General features: G+C 43.9%; 1 protein-coding gene across 1 annotated transcript in view; it reads right to left on the reverse strand.

The window, feature by feature from the left end:
• Window positions 1-22,546, reverse strand: part of NPSR1 (neuropeptide S receptor 1) — a 1,079,007-nt gene that overhangs the window by 594,310 nt on the left and 462,151 nt on the right. The gene's annotated exons all lie outside the window — the stretch shown is intronic.

Genomic DNA, 22,546 nt, shown 5'->3' on the forward strand with positions numbered 1-22,546 from the left:
CTAAGGAGAGGGCTAACTTTTTAATTTTTTGATTGTGCAATAAAAACAGTCAATTATTTTTCAACTGTCGCTGAGTCCTGGAATCACCTCTTTTCTTTTACATACTGTGACAGGTTTATTACTAACCCTGCAACCATGTCAGAACCTCTGAGAGAACTGACCAAAACAAACACCAAATGGGATTGGATCCCCAAATATCAGGAAGCATTTGAACAAATCAAAACATTGTTGTCATCAGACACAACCATGGCATACTACGACGCAACCCAACCAACTGAGTTATTCCTAGATGCAAGTCCCGTTGGACTGGGAGTGATTTTGGTTCAACAATCACATACAGGCAAGACAAAACCAATTGCGTACTACTCCAGAGCTCTCACGCTCACTGAACAACAGTACTCGCATTTAGAAAAGGAGGCCATTGCTGTCCTATAAGGCTGTAGACATTTCCACATCTATCTATGAGAGCGGAAGTTCAAAATTTACACTGACCATAAGCCGTTAATCCCCATATTTAAAGGATAATCATCATACCCACTAGCCAGCATTGCAAAATGGTTGCTACACCTCCAACAGTATGATTTTGACCTAGCATACCAAGCAGAAACTGACAATCCAGCAGATTTCTTATCCAGACACCCAAGAGCCACGATACCTTGTGAGGTAGACGAGTCAACAGAGACTGAAGAACACATTTGCCAGTTCGTCAACACAATGAAGCCCAAGGCAGTCAGCATTGCTGACATTCTGGAGGCCACACAAGCTGACCCATGTTGTTACATTGTAAAGAACACGATAATAACCCGTCATGTGCACAATCGCATGACAGCGGACAAGGATTTCCTCGCAAGAATACTCCCAGTACAGGAACTGTCAGTCACCAGCGAAGGACTAATGCTTAGAGGCGCACGCATAGTAATCCCCACCAGTCTACAAGACAGGATCGTCGCACTGGTCCACGAAGGACACCTAGGCATGGTCAGAACCAAAGCCAGAATACAGCACCACGTATGGTTTCCCCAAATCAATGCCAAAGTGGAAGAAACTATTGCATCATGCCACCCATGCCAAGTAACGGGAGCATCACTGAATCCAGAACCAATCCAGTCAGCAGAACGAGGGACATCACGGTGGGTAGCCATCAACATTGACTTCTGCACATTACAAGTAGGCACATACTTACTGGTGGAAATCAATGACTATTCGCGGTACCCTGAGGTAGAAATAGTCTCATCCATGGCAGCAGACACAGTGATCCCGGCATTAGAGATCATTTTTTGCCACACATGGACTGCCAAAGTATGTCAAAAGTGACAACAGGCCACTGTTTCAAGGGAGAGAGCTAAGGAAATACATGGACGACCTGCATATTCAATACTAGCATGTCACACCCAGGTGGTCGCAAGTGAATGGTGGCATAGAACGCTTCATGAAAATGCTGAAGAAGGTTCTCTGCATATCTAGGGCCCAGAGCAGGCAGTGACGAATCGACATGTACTGTTTCCTATGGAATTACAGGGTGACCGCTCACAGTTCCACAAACATACCCCCGGCGGACCTCATGTACAGAACAGTAATAAACGTATCCATACCACAACACCCTAGCAGTAAGAGGAACAACCTCGACAGAGAACGCACACAGGCCAAGCAAGTGGCATCAGCCAAACAGATGAGCCATAGATGGAATGCAAAAGTGGGCGACCAAGTGCTGCTACTAAGTAACACCACTACGTCCAAACGAGAGACTTGTTATGACCTGACACTGTGGAGGATAATCAAGAGAGAAAGGACGATGTTAACAACGAGCCGAGGGGAAGAAAGCATTGCAAGAAAAGCCTCATGGTTCAAAAATGTGCCAGAGAAAATGTGGACTGAAGGAGAAAGACAACAACAAGAGCAAGGCAACCACACACTGGACACCCGAGACAAGGGCCTGAGGAGGATGTTGTACAAGGTAGTGGCCTAAATGAACTGTCACAGAGTAATGAAGCACCTCCCTGTTTTGAAGGTGAGCTGGAAGGGGGAGGAGAGCCAGAGACAATGCCTTGGCAGCATTCCAAGGGGTACAAGCTAAGGGCAACCTAAGGGCGCCGGGGAAGCTGAGAGATTATGAGTGGTGAAGGTTATTCGTCCAAGGGTTTTTAGTTCTGGTTTTTGTTTGGGGTCTTATGTTGATGGACACACCTGTGCAGGACTAGATGGCACATGGAGCTGTGATGTTTGAAAAGTGTTTTGCTAAATGGGAAAAAGGAGGATTGGTATATCCTCCTCACGATCCGAATGCGCGGTGACGTGAGGTGTGATAAACGAGCCGGCTGCCGGAAGACATCATTTCGGAAGTGTCCAGTCCATGAGCGTGATGTGAGTTTTGTAAGCTGAACAGCGCAACCGAAGAGGCCTGCAATGCTGGGCCTGCATCCCTACCTATCTCTGCTGGCAGCACCAGCAGGGAACTTTACAACCATAGACTGAGTTTTAATGAAGTACATTTCGGCAAAATTCGTTTGTGAATTAGTAAACGTAAAACAGCGATTTGTCAAAAAGAGGGCCGGATTTAACGTTTTTCAATGGAATTTCCCCGTTCAGAAATGCTTTCGTAAATGAGGCCTTGAAAGTATTCCTTGGTCTGGCCTGTGATGATCCTAAACATGAATTAATGTGGTACTTAATTTTTTCGTGTGTATGTCCTGTGAGGTGTGTACGCAAAAGGTATCATTGTTGAATAAAATGACGAGAAAGCAAAATGTTTGTATTACATGTGCAAAATTAAAGGCATATTTTTAGTGGTCAATGAAATATCACGAAACGAATGCAGATCAAACGTGTTGGGTCCAATGTACCGATAGCTGTCATCTGCATTGCCTCTACTTTTTCTAAGCTGAAACTAGAAATGCTACAATTTGTACTAATGGTGACACAAAGTGACTGAGTTTCACACAGGATAACTCATAAATCTAAAATGAATAAATACCTAAATAAACAAATAAATAAATAAATAAATATGTATAATTAGAGTAGTTCCTTGAAATCAATTGCTTGGGGTTTGCGTGCCACTTGAAGTTGCTCTTTGTATCTTCAATGTCAGGGACGTGCTGCTCCAGTTTGACATACGGTTTCAAACTGACTTATTTTTAATGTTCGTTCCCTCCATAATTTGATGCACTTCATCTAGAGTTCAGTGGCCCAAACTCTCTGTTATAGTATTGTGATGTATGTTCTTTTTCAGTTCAATTTGTCAATTCACAATGAGTTGGTAGATGGCAGATAAGTAAGGCTCTGGCGATATCAGGATTGATGTTTCTGGTGTTAATATTCAATTGACCACCACACTCTGGGACTGGATGTATTCTAAACTCATCCTACAACTCTCAGCACCTCCTGTAGTGCCTGCACATGCGTAAGGTGCATCAATACCTTGTGAGAACATTTGGATTAGTAGCCTTCCCACGTATGGATTTGTAGCTGTACTGCTCAAACACTAATTGAATTTATTTCATTTATTTATTGGATATTTGTTAGGCGCCTATACAACAATGGTGTTTCAAGGCACCACAAGACAAAAAGAGGGGGAAGGCAAGGGAGAACGATACAATAACGGTCCTACTAGGCCTTGTGATATTCGGGTTGCACAAGTGCAGAACAAGAAGTACGAGGAAGAGGGTGGGGGGGGGGTGGTGCCGGTCGGCGCAAGATGCGAAATGCTAGGGTGGGAAGGGAGAGGTACAAGTTCTAAGCGGAGGCCAGAGGACAAGTGCCAGGGGTTACAGGGATGATAGTCCACATGCTAAGTGCGAGCAAGGGTGGAGGACTGGGAGGGGCTGGCCTGGATCCCTGTAGCACTCAGAGGTAACCAGGCAGCCAGTTATTGCAGCAGAATGAAGGTGTTATCAGGGGATGGGGAGCGGAAAGGAGGAGGAGAAAAGGGGGGTCTTGAAGAGCTTCTGAACTTAAGGCGATCCGACTCAAGCCAGAGGGGGGCAGGGAGACCATGCCAAAGGGAGGCTCCTGCTGGAGGAGGAGATCTACCCCTCACTCTCTGCTTAGAGAAGCAGCTGATCTGCAGAGAGTTGGAGCTATCAGACAGAAGGACTCTAGCAGGGAGGTATTTAGGGAGAAAAAGTTGGATTTAGTGGGGTCCTAAGCCCATGAAATTCTTATGGATGATGCAGAGGGTCTTGAATTTTGGATCCTAGACAATTCGACAGAGTTGTTAGTGCCCCAGGGATGCAGGCTTGGATATGTGCTCTCTTCTTTGAGCGGATGGATAGTCTGTATTGCCTTTGGAGCAGGCGGCAGGCTAGTCTGTCAGAGGATGTGCCTGATGCCTGCCACTTCCTTTCAGCCACTCTGCATTTGCATTCAGAGGTGATAGGTTTGAGTCAAACCAGGTATTGCACTTGGAGGCAGGCTTCATTTGCATCCTCATGGAGGGGCCAGGATATCCAAAATGTTGGTGATAGACAGGTGAAAATTAGCAAGGCCAGAGTCAGTGTTGGAGTGTGGCAGGGGTCTGAGGGGGAATAAAAGTGGCAGCAAAAGCAGCTATTGACACTCACTTCATTGGTCGAATGGGGGAGAAGGAAACAGGCAGGGCAGGCAGAGGCTTAGCCTGGGTCCTAGGAGCTCCAGATGAGAAGACAGGAGAGAATGGTCAGACCATGAGAGAGGTGTAGTGAGAGAGTTGGAGATGGGGATGTCTGAAGAGATGAGATAATCCAAGGTATGTCTGCCAGAGTGCTTCAGATCAGAAGGATGAATGTTGAGGGAAAGAACGCCACAGAGGCTGCAGAAGAGCCCAGTAGCCGACTCAGGAGAGACAAGGTGGATATTGAAGCCTCAGAGGAAATTAAGCTTGGAGGTGGAGGCAAGAACGGAACAGATGAGGTCAGACCACTCCAAGAGGAAGAGGGAAATCAGACCAGGGCTCCAGTAGATGTTGGCAAGAATCAATGAGAGTGTTAGAGAGACACCAAGCCTGCAGACGAGGCATTCAAAGGAGGAATATGTCTGAGTGGGAATGATGGTATCAGGGATCCAATCCTGGAAGATCAAGGCCACTCCGACTCTAGAATGGTTAGGATCTTATAGCCTACAGGGGGGAGTGAGTGAAAAGCAGTGACAGAGCTGGAAGTGACCCACATCTCGGTGAGAGCAAGAACTTCAAGGTCAAAGTCAAACTCTTCAAGAAAGAGACAGACATCGGTAGCTTGTTTTACCGCAGAGAGAGAGTTGAGGATTGCTAGATGGGGCTGGTTGCCACCTTTGAAGGTCTTCCAAGAAGGGGTAGAGGGATGTGGTATGCCTGTCAGTGGTGGAGAAAGGGCGAGAGGGGTGGCAGCCAAAGGAGTGGCAGGAGTAGGAAGGAAGTTGAAGAGAGATCGGAGACCCCTATCAAGAAGAAGGAGGATGGGCTGAGAGCCCTGGGCCATGACAGTGCCGGTATGATAGACATTAATGATGCACCTAGAGGATGAGAAACCTGCCAAGAGTACTTTCCATCTGGTGCAGCCATTAATGGGTGATGAAGAGAAAGGAGAGAGGGCAGAGACTATACGGGGAGTCCATAGGTCTAGGGAGGGAGTGACAAAGGGGAAGTCTGTGACGGTCTGCCTTGAAGAATCATTAATGTAGGTATCAGTGATGGGCAGGCCTGGATTATAGACCAGAACGTGTTTTCTGAATGTTTAACTTCCAGGCTTCGAGAGAGATGTAGGATAGGTGATCGAGCAGCAGTTGGAGTAAACAGGCAAGATGAAGCGCACCATGGCGGGGGAGCACAGAGATGGAAAAAGGGGGGGGGCGGAGAACTGCACAGAGCATGATGAACTCATCAGGGGGCCTAGCAGCAGACAGTTGCAGACAAATCAGGTGCAGACAGTGTCCTATCTAGAGGCCATCTCTGGCCAGTCAGGTCCCCCTCCAGTGGGACAAATGCATAGATGCAGTGGAAGATAGTTCTTAGGCTTGAAGTCTACGGTGTCTTCTATGTAGAACAATTCCTCTCAGGTGAAGGCCACAGTAGATGAGTCAGAGTGCTTTGTCCATGCAATGCACCATTACACACAATGTGAAAACACTTGCTTATCTTGTTATAATACCAAGCTTTGATCCCAGCTCCCCCCACCACTAGGGGAGGGTAGGCACCCGGACACCAATGCAGGGCAAACTAAGGAAAGCCACAGGGCCCTCAAGCAGGCCCACCCCAGTTACACACAGGCCCCAGAAAGAGCAAATACCCCAGAGCTTCAGGCAAAGTAATTATACAGTTGGAGGCGTCAGACCATTCCCTCTGTGACCTCAACCACTCACCATAGCAGGGAGGCCTCTGCTAGCAACAAAACTCCTCAGCACCACCAGAACCCTGCCATCCCAAGTCACAGGGCTGGGGAGCATTAGAGGGAGGGGCCCCACTCCTGAATTGAAACATCAGGAGTCTCCTGTGGCCGCCAGCCTCCGTACGACAGGTTTGATGCCAAAGTAGAATCTCACATCAGGAACCCCAAACCACTGTCTGTACAATAAGCAACTGGTCACTGGACACAAACACACACCACAGGATCTCAGGCAATCCTTTGCTCAACCCTGCAGATGTTCGCACCTGGGACTGCTTTTCTGCAATTTCTGTCTAAGAATATGAATTCTGCCTCATCTCCGATCGTGCAAGTTTACTGCCGCACAGAGTATCCCAAACATTCTATGCTCAGTGCTTGCAACCCAAGGCAGTGCAGCACTGTCTCCTGTCACCACCTAAAAGTAGCAGGCACCGGGCTGTTCGGGGACATACACCTCTCGCCTCAGACCATACACTGGTAACGGTGCCACATGGATCCTCAGGGAGCTTCTCTGCTGTATTTACCGGTGGACGGGTTAATACATATTTGATCAAGCACCTAATTACTGAAACATATTATTCTTATCCACATGAAATTAAGTATTTATGACTGACCGCAGCAGACAGCTCAGCATAATTACGCACTAAATATTAATATATCTTACATTAAATAAATGTACTTGCCTTATAATGTTATCATTTCTGAGAAACAATGTTGACTGTTGGGATTTGGTGATGTTGAATCGTGCATGTGTTAATACATATTCTTGAAGTGTACCTTCATTAATATGAATATTTATTAAATTGAACCTAGGATGGAAGACCTTGTAGCAGGAATCCCAATTTATTAACTTGTGGTAAAGATAACACGGAAGCCTAGAGTTTTTATTCATGTAAAACAGTGGAAGCAGTGTGTTCTGATAAAATAAAATTATGGATGAAATTACAGAGTGTCTTTGGTTTAAATAGTATGGAACATAATTGGACAGATTGCAAATTAATGAAATGAAACTATTTTGTGATTGCTTGAAAATAAAAAATAAATAAAAGATTCCCAAAGCAAGCATGGAATGAGCCTAGGCGTGATAATCAGGCCATGTGGTGAGAAGTCAATAGAGTTCTACCTTCACATTAATGATACAACCAGCAAAGTACTGAAGTAGCCTTCCCTGCAGGGCTGTTGTTACCTTGTAACTTTCTCTTTATTAGAGAACTCTTAAATGAATGTGCATGTCTTTTGTGCATGCTCAATCAGTTCATAAATAAAATGCTACGGTGTCCCTTTCTGTACGAGTCTTTCCCTCTCGCTTTAGTATCAGATATTAAGAAATGTTTCTTTTTAATTGGAAGAAGTAAAGGGATGATTTCCACATCTTCCATGTTCTTTTCCTTTTTGGTAAGGAGGCTTTACGAGTGAAGGGACATTAAACTCGAGTCTATCTCCCCTACTAAAATGTAATATTCCTTGCCTCGACTCAGGTAATTCCTATTTAAGTTAAAAACACAAAAATACTGGACAAAGTAAGACTTAAAATCTTACAATGCGAGAGATCCCTCATAAGCACTCATATTCAGGGGAGTGAAGATGATAAAGAAAACCCTAGTTCAATTGAGAATGTAGTCTTAAGAGTCTGTTGCTTTTATTGTGGTAAACAAAGTAGATTTAGGAAGATCTTGTGGTTATTCCTGGGCAGTAAGGGCCCATGGCTCTCAGTAAAGGCCTGAGCATAGCAAAGGCCTTTAACAAGGTAAAAGGTGGCACTAATGCCAAGGAAAACCTGCAAGATATAGATCTATTGCCGTTATCAATACGTCATAACACCAAGATGCTGAGGGCTTTCTTTATATGTCATCAGAAATGGTGTGTGCAAAGAACTTTGAAAAATAAATAATGAATAACAAACATAAATAGCCACCATGGAACTGACAAAAGGATACCTCTGAGTCTCTTTTTTTATTTCCTTTGGCTGCCACGGAACAGCAAACGGAGACTGCTGTGTGCAAAGTGACCGGCAGGCAAGTAGGGGGATAAAGTAAAGAGACGAAGGGGTAAGACGAAGAAGGAATAGAGCTAAGAAGGCAAAAGAACAGAGCAGGAAAAGAAGAAAGTTGAAACCTAGAGTAACCGGAGGTTCAGAATATGGCCTACCACCAGCAGGAAATGTCTGCAGTCTAAGCCCTCTGATTGGCTATAGCACACACCCCAGGTGTTAAAACAAAGCAGACGGCACAAAGCATTAGTGGCAAAGATAGGTTTTTGACTAGACATTTCAAGATATTCATTATCAAGAACCAACAATTATAGCAGTAATAAATAACATCACATTCGGAGCAAAGGTGAGGGCATGTGTACTCAAAAGATCAAAAGTACATGGAAGGAAAACAAGCTGGATGCTAGACAACTAAGATATACGAGTGGTGTGAGAGAGATCATTTCACATAACGCTTTCATGCAATTATTTAGCAACACCCATTCATGAAGGGAAAACACAAAATGGCCAGCAAATGTAAAAATGAAGCACAATAAAGTATAGCAAGATTTCAGGACAATATTTCTGGACACTCTGCCTCATGATTACTCTGTGCTATATTTGTGGGATACCTCAAGATTCTAGCACTTTACCCCTTGCAAGAAGCCTGAGTTCATCTCATATTGTTGCATCAATCATGTTAGATTTAAAAAGGGAAATAATGAGCTGAAACTTCTTGTGCACCAATTGCCTGACTTTGTAATGCTCTCAAATCTTCCCTTACATCCCAGCAAAAATAACTTTGTGTGGTATTCCATAAAAGATATAACTTGCCTGTAATGTGCTGTTGGACATACTCCCATCCAGACTATGCCATGGTGAAAGTCTTGTTTATTTTATTCATTTATTTTATTTGTATAGTGCATGAGCCTGGAGACACAGAGGTGCCTAGACAAAGACATACCACAACCCTCCCCCAAAAGAACAGACACTGAATCAGTTCAAAGAACAATAGCAGTGGGTCTAGGAGAACAAAGCGGTTTTCAGTTTTTGATTTAAAGAAGCAAGTTTAGAACATGTTCTCAGATCCAATGCAAGAGACTTCCAGATTTTGGGAGCAACATAAGGAAATTGTCTCTGAGCCACATAAGAAAGCCTATTCAGCGGTATTTCCAATCGGCAGGTTTTGGTGGACCTCAGCACTCTGTGAACCGGAAACAGTGAGATGCATTTGGAAATATACCCAGGCGCCTGCCCATAAACGCATTTGTGCGTAATGCAATGCACATAAAAGGAAATCCTACTACAGACAGCAAGCCAGTGTAAGGCTCTCCTGGCTGGAGTCACATGGTTAGTTCTCTGTAATCCCTCAACAATGCAGATAGCATTGTTTTGGATAACCTGCAAGTGAGTAAATTCATATTTAGAGATGCCAAGTCTCAGACTGGAACAATAGTGCAGATTTGCGCCTATGATGGCACGAACGATAGTTGCGCAATTAGAGGTACTATGAAATGGGTGAAGCTAGGAAATCAGTCTTAGGTGAGACAACGTGCTGCAAAGGCTATTAACCTGGGCCTTCATGGTTAGTTCTTGGTCCAATGTGACCCCCAGCTGCTTGACCTTAGACTGGGTAAGAATACTACAGCTTGCAACTTTAACTATTCAATATTCTGGACTAAGTTTGCGAAGATTTGTGGTGGTACCCAGAACCATGAGTTCCATGTTTGAGTCATTCAGTGCGAGCTTGATAGTTTGCATCCAGATTTTGAATTGGTCATAGGTAGAGTTCAGAGTGGTGGAGTCAGTAGCATAGTTCCCTGTGAGCGGAACATGGCACTGCATGTTGTATGCATAATTAGCATATATAATGCCTGCTTATTCAGCTGTTCAAACAGAGGGAGCATAAAGATGTTAAAAAGAACATTCACAAGCCCTGTGGAACCCCACAAGTGATGGTGAACTCCTTTGCCAAATCATCGTTAAAGAAAACCCTGGCCCTACGATCGGCCAGAAAGGATTTCAACCACTCAGTTGTTCTTGTGGAAAAAAGTCTCCCCGCCAGTATGGAATGATCCTCCAGATAAAATGCGGCCGAGAGTTCAAGTAGCACAGGCATAGCAGTATTCCTCTCTCTAGACTCTTAAACAAACATGTTGGTTTTTACTTTGTGGAGGATAGATTCAGTCCAATGAGCCCATCTAACCAGATTGCTTGTGGCCAGAATGTCATGTTCAGCAAGGAACTCCTCAATTTGTTAGTGAGACACTTTATCCAGAATTATGAGAACATAGGGGACATTTGTAATTACCTGGCACAATAGGGTCCAAGGAAGGTCTTTTAATTAGCAGAGAAATCCAGACCTGTTTGCTATCATTTGGGACACAATTTTCCCTGAATGAGGCGTTCATACATTTGGTTATGACTGTGAATAACTGCAGGGCACACAACTTCACTTTGATGGCAAAACAGATGTGCTCTTTACAGTTTGTTGGCTTTAGCTTTCTTAACATTTTGGTAGGCTCGAGCTTAGATATTGGATGGAAATTAAATTGAGAGCATGTCATGTTTATGTTTGATGCCACAATGTTTGGTGCCACAATAGTCCCATACAAATCTGTTGTATGGGACTATTACTCTCGTAGTATGGCTGTCCAACCATATGTCTGAAGATGTAGCCCCTTCAATCATGGAAGACCAAGGCCACTCCGACTCCAGAACGGTTAGGATCTTGTAGCCTACAGTGGGGAGTGAGTGAAAAGCAGTGACAGAGCTGGCAGTGACCCACATCTCGTGAGAGCAAGAACAGCAAGGTCAAAGTCAAAGTCTTCAAGAAGGAGACAGATATCGGAAGCTTGTTTGATGGCAGAGAGACAGTTGAGGGTAGCTAGGTGGGGCTGGATGCCACCTTTGAAGGTCTTCCAAGAAGGGGTACAGGGATGTGGTATGCCTGTCAGTGGTGGAGAAAGGGCAAGAGGGGTGGCAGCCAAAGGAGTGGCGGGAGAAGGAAGGAAGTTGAAGAGAGACCGGAGACACCTATCAAGAAGAAGAAGGTTGGGCTGAGAGCCCTGGGCCATGACAGTGCCATTATGATAGACGTTAATGATGCACCTAGAGGATGAGAAACCTGCCAAGAGTACTTTCCATCTGGTGCAGCCATTAATGGGTGACAAAGAGAAAGGAGAGAACACAGAAACTATACAGGGAGTTCATTGGTCCGGGGAGGTAGCAACTAAGGGCAAGTCTGTGACGGTCTGCCTGGAAGAAGCATTAATGTAGGTATCAGTGATGGGCAGGCCTGGATTGGAGACCAGGACGTGTTTTCTGAACATTTAGCTTCCAGGCTTCGAGAGAGAGGTAGGATAGGTGATAGAGTAGCAGTTGGAGTAAACAGACAAGGTGAAGCGCACCATGGCGGGTGAGCACAGAGATGGAAAAAGGGGGGGAGATGGAGAACTGCACAGAGCCTGATGAACTCATCACGGGACCTAGCAGCAGACAGTTGCAGACAAATCAGGTGCAGACACTGTCCTATGTGGACTCTTTGAGGCTACCTCTGGCCAGTCAGGTCCCCCTCCCATGGACAAATGCATAGATGCAGTGGAAGATAGTTCCTAGGCTTGAAGTCTACGATGTCTTCTATGTAGGTAGATTTTCTCTCAGGTGAAGGCCACAGGAGATGAGTCAGAGTTCTTTGGCCATACAATGCCCCACTACACACAATGTGAAAACACTTGCTTATCTAGTTATAATACCAAGCATTGATCCCAGCTCCCCCCACCACTAGTGGAGGGTAGGCACCCAGACACCAATGCAAGGAAAACTAAGGAAAGCCCCAGGGCCCTCAAGCAGGCCCACCCCAGTTACTCACAGGCCCCACACGAAGACAAGAGTCAAATACCCCAGAGCTTCAGGCAAAGTAATTACACAGTTGGAGGCGTCAGACTATTCCCTCTGTGACCTCAATCCCTCACCATAGCAGGGATGCCCCTGCCAACAACAAAACTCCTCAGCACCACCAGAACCCTGCCATCTCAAGTCACAGGGCTGGGGAGCATTAGAGGGAGGGGCCCCACTCCTGAATGGAAACAGCAGGAGCCTCCCGTGGCCGCCAGCCTCCGTAAGAGAGGTTTGATGCCAAAGTAAAATCTCACATCAGGAACCCCAAACCACCGTCTGTACAATAAGCAGCCGGTCACTGGACACAAACACACACCACATGATCTCAGGCTATTCTTTGCTCAACCCTGCAGATGTACACCCATGGGACTGATTTTCTGCAATTTCTGTCTGAGAATATGAATTTGCCTCATCTCTGATCGTGGAAGTTATCTGCCGCACAGAGTATACCAAACACTTTATGCTCAGTGCTTGCAACCCTCAGCAGTGCGGCACTGTCTCCTGTCCCCACCTAAACGTAGCAGGCACCGGGTTGTTCGGGGACATACACCACTCGTCTCAGACCATACACTGGTAGTGGTGCCACATGGATCCTCAGCGTGCTTCCCTGCTGTATTTACCGGTGGACGGCGCTGCAGAGGGGAGAGTAGTTTTTCGTATTATTGGATACAGGCCTAGTCCAAAGATGGAGTCGAGGGCACACAAAATGGAAGCCAAGTGTATCCAGCAATAGCCCCATTTATGCTAATGTTAGCACAAGGGCAATGGAGGCGTCCCCCGCTAATGCGTGAGCAAGTGGTCCATATCATGCAGAATGTGCGAGGGGGTCCAAACGACCCCTCACTCCCACACAGTAGTAAGATTTGTTTCCTTTATTTTTCATTCAAGTTGCTTTGGTTGCCAGAAAAGACACTTAATCTCATTTATTTGGTTTTACCGATATTTAATCTCAGTAAATATACCACTCCTAAATACTTGATTTTTTAGCAAAGGACAGTGTTGGGCCTTTGCATTTCAGATGGAGTCCTTCATCAGGGCCACATGCCCATGCTTTACACACAAAATATAAATCATATATATTAATAAACAGAGGATTAACCCTTCTAGGGGATCAGGGTGTGCGGCCCACACTGATGGCTCATTAGCCTAGGTCTCTCTTTCTCGCTAGTACTAATAAGTGCCTGGCATGGTGGCACTCAATATTGGGCTGAAACCCATAAATAATAACCATGAACCGACATACATAACATCTAGAACAATCATCTGTTTACTCACACAGTGCACACTCATCCACATAAATCCCTTGCTAGCAGAAACATTTCTTCTGGTTGATACCAGAAGAGTATGGAAGGGAAAAGGGTGGACCATTTTTTCCCCTAAAATCTCTAGTAACTAAACCACATACAGATAATGTTCTAGAGATTGCTCACACTCATCTAACTGGAGGACATCAGGAAACCACAAAACTCAGGCACAAATTGTCAATCAGTTTTACTGGCCTGGAACTTATGCTGATATAAAGTACTTCATCCGTACTTGTGTCTTATATCCTGAAACCAGTACTCAGATTCCCCCCTCCAGTTCCTTTACAACTCTTACCAATTATAGATGTGCCCTTTTTCCATCTTGGGGAGGATATAGTGAGTCCTCCAGAAACTTCTAAATTAGGGAATCAATATTTACTGGTAATTCTAGATTATACTACCCATTATCTTTAGCCCTTTCCCTTACGGAAAAATCAATTCCCAACTGATTTTAAGACATCTACTTCCTTTCTTCTGCAGAATTGGGTTTCCAAAAGAGAGTTTGATGAATCAAGGTTCTACGTTTATGAATACATTTATGGCAGAGGTCAATGAAAACTTACAGATTAAGACTTTAGGCACCTCCATTTACCATCCCCAAACTGATGGACTGATAGAAAGCTTCAATCAAACCTTGAAACACATCTTAAAGAAATTAGTGGAGGCATATGGGAAGAATTGGGATGTTATGATAACATGCACCCTATTTGCCACTAGGAAAACACCTAATTCTTCTACTGGAGTCTCTTCATTCAAACTCCTATATGGATGAGAACCTAGAAATGTGGTGGATATGTTGCGAGAGACATGGGAGGAGAGAGCAAGCTACTTTGTCCTTCGCTCAAACTGCTCAGCGATTAAAAGAACTTATGGCAGCAGTGCGAGCTATAGTACAAACTAATATGGCTAAAACCCAAGAACATCAAAAAGAATATTGTGATTAAAAGACCATAAGAAGATCTTTCTCAGTGGGCCACAATGTGTTAGTCTTTCTTCCTTCTTCTGAAATAAAATGCTCTCTAGATTGAATGGACCTTATGAGGTCATATAACCAACTGGACCTTCTAACTATCTAATCTCACAACCTGACAGAAAGCTTAATATCTATCACATTAATCTTCTAAAGAATGGAAAGAGAATCTTGTTCAAGATACATCAGTAGTGTTGACCAGTTTACTAGCTGAGGAAAGCAACACTAATAAGTTAATTTCTCTTGAATTGGCACACAGTCAAATACAGGTTTTCATAGAACTACTACAACAATATCCTTATGTGTTTAGATCTGTGCCAGGAAGAGGTAAGGGGTATATCATTATATCCACACTCCTCCAGGGAAGGTTGTACATCTGAAGCCATACTGCATTCCTGAGAGTAGGAAAAGAATAATTCAAGAGGAGTGTCAAATGCTGACATTATTGAACCATCACTTATTCCTTGATCATCTGCTATTGTATTGGTAGCTAAACCTGGCCAGTCATGCCGATGTTGTAGTGACTTTAGAAATGTTAATGAAGTATGACAATTCAATAGTTACCCTATGCCTAGAATAGATGATCTTATTGACAGGTTGGGGGATGCAGTATACTTGTCTACCATTGATTTAAAAAAAAGCATACTGGCAATTCCCAGTTAATCCATAGCGATAAACCAAAAATGGGTTTATTTACTCCTATGGGTCTATTTCATTTTAGGGTTTCAGTTTAACCCTTTGGTTTGCATGGAGCACCAGTTGCATTGCAGCGGTTGATGGATCAAGTTGTTCAACTGTATGCCTCTTTTTGTGGAACTTATATCGATGACATTATTATTCATAGTAAAACATGGAAAGAACATATGTCACATCTATATATGGAAACTTGAGCTCGAAGAAAAAGTGGGGTTACGGGCAATCGTAAGAAATGTCATCTAGCTATATCAGCCGTAAAATATCTAGCCTTCTTTGTACGGAATGGATTGGTTCAGCACCAAACTGAAAAAGTTAAAGCTGTTGAAGACATGAAAGCTCCAAAAACTGATATAGATCTGAGAGCCGTTCTAGGACTAGTCGGCTATTATAGACGATTATTTCCTAACTTTTCATCGATTACATCTATTTTAATGCACAAACCTAGGAACGCAGAGCCCCAGAAACTCACATGGCGTCCTAAAGATCAAATATGCTATGATAAATTAAAACATATTTTGTGTTGTGAATCTGTATTCAAGGAGGCAGACTTCAATAGAGGCGTCAATAGAGACTAATCTGAGTTTTCTGTGAATCAGGGCTTCTTCTTTAAATGTTGTTATCATTTTTTATTTCTTGTTATTGCAGCATTTGCTCTCTGCTGCCACCTCTCAGAGTCCTCAAAAACATTGCCAATAACACACAAAAAATGAAATCTTTAAGTTGTTATTGGGTACTTGGTCCGATTATGTTTCAGAGGCTTATACACCCTTTATAATTTTCATGACCATGTGGCCATCAGCATCCTGCAATACTATTAGTTTAACAGCACTTTTGCTACTTCCGATATAGCACAACCTGCAAGAGCAGATTAAGTGTCACAGGTTGAAATTTTCAGCTTTGTATTTTCTTTGGCTGTTTTAAAATCATTTGTATTCAAATCTACACCCCTTGCTTAATTTGGGGGTTTTCATCAGCTACTTGTTATTGTTGTATTCTGTTTGTGATGTTTTCCGGGGAGCTGTGAATGGACAACAAGAGGTTAAGTTACCCTCTTTTCCTTATCTGAGCAGTGGCATCATCATAGTCAAAACCTATCCCTACCTTCATGGTGCAGTTTCAACATGTGAACAACCTGGCAGTATTATTAGTGAGTAGCGGGAATGTGAGCCAATGACAGTGTATGGTTTTTGACAGGATTGACAGTTAGAAATGATATGGTGTGATTGGGTGATGGAGGTTGGATCTGGAAGTATTCAATGGTTCTGGTAAGGGGTATTTTAAGATTTTCCACGACTAAAAGTGTTTCATTTATAAAAATGTATGGGTCACTGAGAGGCATACACTACAAATGTGAACAAGACGTTACATGTTGAGGATCTCCTTCTCCAAGTGGGTGGGGTGTGCGGAGTGTGTGTACACAAAATGCAATGTCTTGTCCACATGTAGTGTATGCTTTTCAGTTCACAGATAAGCCTTCAAGTGGACGAATAATATGGGAAATAGCACACCATTTCCTCTGGCAAATTTAGGCATTCTTTCAACAGAGTCCTATGGTGAAGGAATACTTTACTACTGTGTTGAGTGTCCTAACAGATCCCCGAAATATCCCTTCTTAATTCAATGTTTTGTTCTCTCTGTATCTTCCAAGTAAAGAGTAGCCGATTCCATGGAGTTCCCATGGCATGCTTCTATGTGATATTACCGCATTTTGAAGGTCGAACACCAAGAAGTCTGCTTTATTTTGTTTGTTTTGGTGTCCCTTTCAAAATGCTGTAGTATCATGTTGGGCCCCAACCCTCGCTGTGCCCTTGGTATTTTAGGTATTTGGGGGGTTTTACCACTGAACGCTGCTTTCACGCCCACTCCTGTTCTACACTACACCTTCCTGTCACACTCACACCATTTATTACATTTTAGTTTTGTTTAACTTATTTTATCAACACGCGCCCCACCCGTCCAATTCCCACTACATACATTCACACACCTCTCCATCATATACATGTACACACACATGCACACACCCAAACACTTACCTTGCTTCCACAACGTCACTCACCCAACCGCGCCTGTCAGCCCTTGCACACAGTCATGTGCGTTTTATGGAGCAGCTGTCATTCCCAAAATGCCTGTGAACCGTGAGGAGGACCGCGTCGAAGGAGCAAGGTAATTACAGGTGGGGGCTCGAGGGGTTGAGTGGAGATGGAGTTTGAGGTGGGTGAGAGGGGTTTTAGGATTGATTTAGAAAGACCGAATTATCGATTTTATTCAGTCTTGCTGAATCTTTCTTTTTTGGTTTCGGCTGCTCTACGTGCTCAAGATTCGCCTGGATTGCCTGACCCTGCCTGGACTTTGTTGGTCCCGCCCCCCGCCACCGGAAGTGTACTTAATCTGCTTCCTGCGCGCATTTGCGTGCACGCATTAAGTACGCGCTCTAAGTAGCGCTGTTTGCTGGCCATCCTTGCTGCTCTACGTGCTCAAGATTCGCCTGGATTGCCTGACCCTGCCTGGACTTTGGTATATATCCTATCTGCCCTCTTCATTGACATAACACTTTTTGCTATAAGTATATTTTACTTATATATGCTCCTTTTCTTATTATTCTAGTTGGTCCCGCCCCCCGCCACCGGAAGTGTACTTAATCTGCTTCCGCCGCGCATTTGCGCGCGCGCATTAAGTACGCGCTCTAAGTAGCGCTGTTTGCTGGCCATCCTTGCTGCTCTACGTGCTCAAGATTCGCCTGGATTGCCTGACCCTGCCTGGACTTTGGTATATATCCTATCTGCCCTCTTCATTGACATAACACTTTTTGCTATAAGTATATTTTACTTATATATGCTCCTTTTCTTATTATTCTAGTTGGTCCCGCCCCCCGCCACCGGAAGTGTACTTAATCTGCTTCCTGCGCGCATTTGCGCGCGCGCATTAAGTACGCGCTCTAAGTAGCGCTGTTTGCTGTTCGCTGCTTCGGTGCGGGGTGAGGCTACCTCTAATGGTCCACATTACTCTTTAGGTCCTCCACCAGTTTTGAGATGCATGGGTAGTTTAATATCCTTTGTTCTATCTAATGTGCTAACTTATCTTTGGCTGGCTTTGTCTCTTTTATGACTGCTTGTGACAAACATCAAAAGAGAAAGTTATTTGTTTATCTTGGACTTCTCTGACTTCTACCCCCTGTAAGTTTATTTCTGCGAAAATGGCAAATGGTTTAAGAAGCATCAAGGGCAAATTCATCGCCCCCCTTCCGCTTTCAGTAACCTCTATTGATTCACTGGTATGCCCGGGAACAACCTCCTATATTGAATTACCAGCCCTGCAAGCTCTAGCGTCTACATCTATCCAAGAGGTGCCGAGCACACTCTGCTCTGCAGAACATGTTGTGCAAATAAATGCTCAAAATAATTCACTGCTTCCCCTACTTTCTTCGCCCCCGGTCCCTCCGGTGCCTCCAATCTCTTCTCCCTTAATCAGTCCTGAAGTACGTAAAGCTATTGATGATTTCAAAAGCTGTTCTGAGTCCCCCCGGGTCTCCGGGACTGATCAATGCCAATTCGTTCTAACCATGGCGAAAATGGAGGCATTGGACAAGGCTGTTTGTCGTTCGATTGGCACCCTAACACCAATAGCCTTTAATTGCGTAAAAAACCGCATGGTTTCCCAATCTCATGCGCCTCACGATCCCAAAACTTTTTTGGATATGAGTGCTGGTTCGGCCAATGTTATTAATAAAAAACTCTCTTTTCCGCACATATTGCTCTCACCTGAATCCACTTTTTTGGATAACAAAGCAGACCCTTCCCTATTACCGCCTGCTGATTGTCAAACCCAGCACTCCTGTGTGGGGAATCAATCCCAATACTCTCCTAATTCGTTTCCGGTGATCATCCGTATCCTAGATCTCTTGGATCAAGTCAACGCAATCACTGTTAACCTCAAAGATGGATCGGATCGAAGGCTTCATTGTTGCAGCCGAAACGCTTAAAAATCTTCACAATGTATGCCCCACGACCCATCCACCTGTTATTAATTCACCTATGAAAAATAAAAGCATTCAGTGCTGCCTGGACTTGACTCCCGTTCCGCCTGCTATGCCCGTGCAAACACCAATAGATTCTGCTTCGTGCAAATGTCACAATTCTTCCTGCGACTTGAAATCTGCCATAGAGAAAATGAATACTCTAATGGCTCTATATTCATCTGTAGTTCCAACCTCTCTGAATGGTTCTGACAGCCCTTCTGTTCTTCTGACAGCTCTCGAACATATGCAATCTGAACCTCCGGTCCCTGCTTCCAGTGGTAATGATACTGGTTTCATGTCACGGAGAGCTAAGAAACTTCACCAAAGAGCTGTCAAAAGAAATGCTAAAAGAAAGAAAAATACTGACATAAAAGAACCAAATCCTGCAACTGATTCGAATATTAAGATCTCTGTCGAACCACTAATAGATGAGGATCATATTGACCTCAATCAACTTTCGAAAGAAAGCCAAGATGTCCTATTTCCACTTATAACATCAAATATGTCTGCAAGTTATGTTGCAGCTCATTCTTGTGAGACGACTGGGCTACCCGCCACAATACCCACAACTGATGTCGCGAGATTGACCACTCCTGATACTAATCGAGTTGAAAAACAGCAAATTGACTCTACTGAAATATCCACCTTAAAACGTAAAATGAAAAATAATAATGTAATACCAACTAATTCAGTGCTCAAAGGACAAATATCATCACCATTAGTAGGAGCTAAATCTAACCTGGCTACCTACTTTCCGGTCTGTGGGAGAAATCGCACTACTCGGCATGATGAAATCGTACTTGTTGATTGTCCAACTAATTCCACTTCCAGAACATATAGTGAAGTATGTACTTCATTCTCTGGAACCAACGGAAATGTCACCACTAGCAATCCAATGAACGATGTCAAGGCTCGGGACAATGCTCCAAATACCTCCGGTTCACCATCTGTGCATTTAGCACCTGCACCCTCGACTGATTTACAATCTAGCAGTAATAAGGCGACATTACCAGCACTTTCTCATACGAGCAATGATTTTAATGATTGTCCTACCTTGCACGACAATGTTGATCTCCCCAGTAGAACTAGCTCTGGGATGTCCGGTAACGGACTAGGAAAGGTAACATCGTTGGCTCTCCAACCTGTTATGGAACCTTCTATGCTGCCTCCTAACGGTCAGCCACAATGTACCATACTTCCATCTCATGCCCAGAACTGCACCTCGAAGCAGGGCCTTTTAACAGGTAACTGCAACTTTGATCTTCGAGCTACTACCATGCTATCCCATCATGAAATTTTAGATATCCTTAGGAAGGAACTTAATGAAAGACCATTGAAACTTAATTCTTCCAATGTAACTTTTCATCAAGATCCATCTATGATCTCTCACCATGCTCCTTCCAGTGAAATCGCCTCTGATCGTCTCCCAAAATCATTTGACCAGTCATCTGACACTAATGAACAAATCATCCCAGAAAAGCACCATCTATTAGGATTTGAGGGGAAAAGCGATCTACTTGGTAGGAACCGGATTAATCGGTACTTCATTTTGGCACTATTCAATCGCATCCCTCAACTACGGATGTTTAAATCGGCAGACATTCTGAGAGTGTCATTAGCCACGGACAATAATTATCGTGCTGTAATCCAATTAGCTTCAGAGGCTGTAAAGAAATATCTATGGTTTAATAAAGAAGGTATCTATGAAGAAGGCCTCACTTTGAATTCACTGGAAAACGAACAAGAGGCTACCAAATTCATTCAATTTAAATGTCCTCAGGCTCTGAGCCTTGAATCACACGCTTCATTGCAATCTCAAAATCATGGGGCTGCCAATGACGTAATCACCGAGCTCCTGCTTAAAGTAGGCATCTCCCATGACCTACCATGACTTGCCCCCATGCTTAATTCTCTTTTAAAAACTACGGACCGCTCTCCCACTTCATAGCCGTCTTCTAAAACTCTACTCTCTTTTCAATCGTGGAATTCATGTGACTACCTTAACCTTATGAAATGGCATTCAACCCTTGATTGCCTTAGTCGTCCTACAATACTTATGTTTCAGGAGACTATGAAAACCACTTCCCTTTTTTTGCCTGATTACTCAACGCATCATATTCCTGCTATACGAGCTCCTGCCGGTCGTCCATCTGGTGGTATTATGATAGCTATAGACAATTCCCTCATGTTTAATTCAAAAATTGTTTGGCATGCTAATAACCTTCTAGCAATATTACTGGAAACCAACAGTTACAATTTAATTGTCATGACCATTTACTGGAATCCGTCTACTACCCCCATTGATGAGATGATTGAGGCAGTTGAGAATTGCTTAGAATTTGTAACTCACGAATACGATAATATTGAAATCATCATTGGTGGTGATTTTAATTGCGATTGCAGAACCCCCAATGAAACTGGTGGATCTTCTAGAAACCTACTTTCGAAAACTAGAGGTAATATATGGAGGTCCTTTTTGAAAGATTGGGATCTAGATCTTATTCCCCCCGTTGACCCGTCAAATTGGATCACTTGGTCAAGGGATGGAAAAAGGTCAACAACTGACTTCATATTTGTTAGTCACAATTTGCTTCTACGATCATCTCCTCTAAGAATCTCCATGTTGCCTTTTGGTGATCACGCTGTGTTATCAGGCAACTTGAAATTCGACATTTCCATTACTGGAGTTGATCATGCTACTGCATTGTGTGAAGTAGATCGTTCTATGACTTCTATCAGATGGTCTATGACACTGTGCAAGCAATTCACTCAATTTGTAAAGTCAGCCATAGTACTTTGGAACAACTCGGAACGAATGCCCACGACTGTTCTTGAGCAGCGATATGCTGAAATAACGCATGCAGCACTAACATATTTGAGCAAAAAGAAAAGAACCGATATTAAAAATCGTCACTTCTTTGATCCTCTTTGCAAAGCACAGAAGCGGGAGAAAAACAAGGCTCTTAGAGCTTTGAAAAAATCCATTGATCTTTCGCGGGAACGGTATCTAGCGTGGCGTAATTCTATCGTGTCAGCATATAAACGAAGCTTGAAGCAGATAAGGCTAATAAGACACAATGGCCCTCATTACGACCCTGGCGGAAAGGGGTTTACGCCGGCGTAAACCATGGCGCCCCTTTCCGCCTGAGTACGAGTTCCCGTAGCGCCATGGTGATTTTTACGCCTGCTTTTTGCAGGCGGTAAAATCCATGGCGCTAAGGGACCTTGTTGTTAATTACGCCACCGTAATTTACGGTGGCGTAATTAACGCCTTCCCAACTCCCATTATACCCTATGGGGCAAAAATGGGAATGGGGAAGGGTAAATGGGGATTGGGGACTTACCGCCCCGCCAAGGTCG

Source organism: Ambystoma mexicanum, chromosome 5p (genome assembly GCF_040938575.1).
Source record: "Ambystoma mexicanum isolate Mex_15411 chromosome 5p, UKY_AmexF1_1, whole genome shotgun sequence".
In the NCBI taxonomy this organism is placed as follows: Eukaryota; Metazoa; Chordata; class Amphibia; order Caudata; family Ambystomatidae; genus Ambystoma; species Ambystoma mexicanum.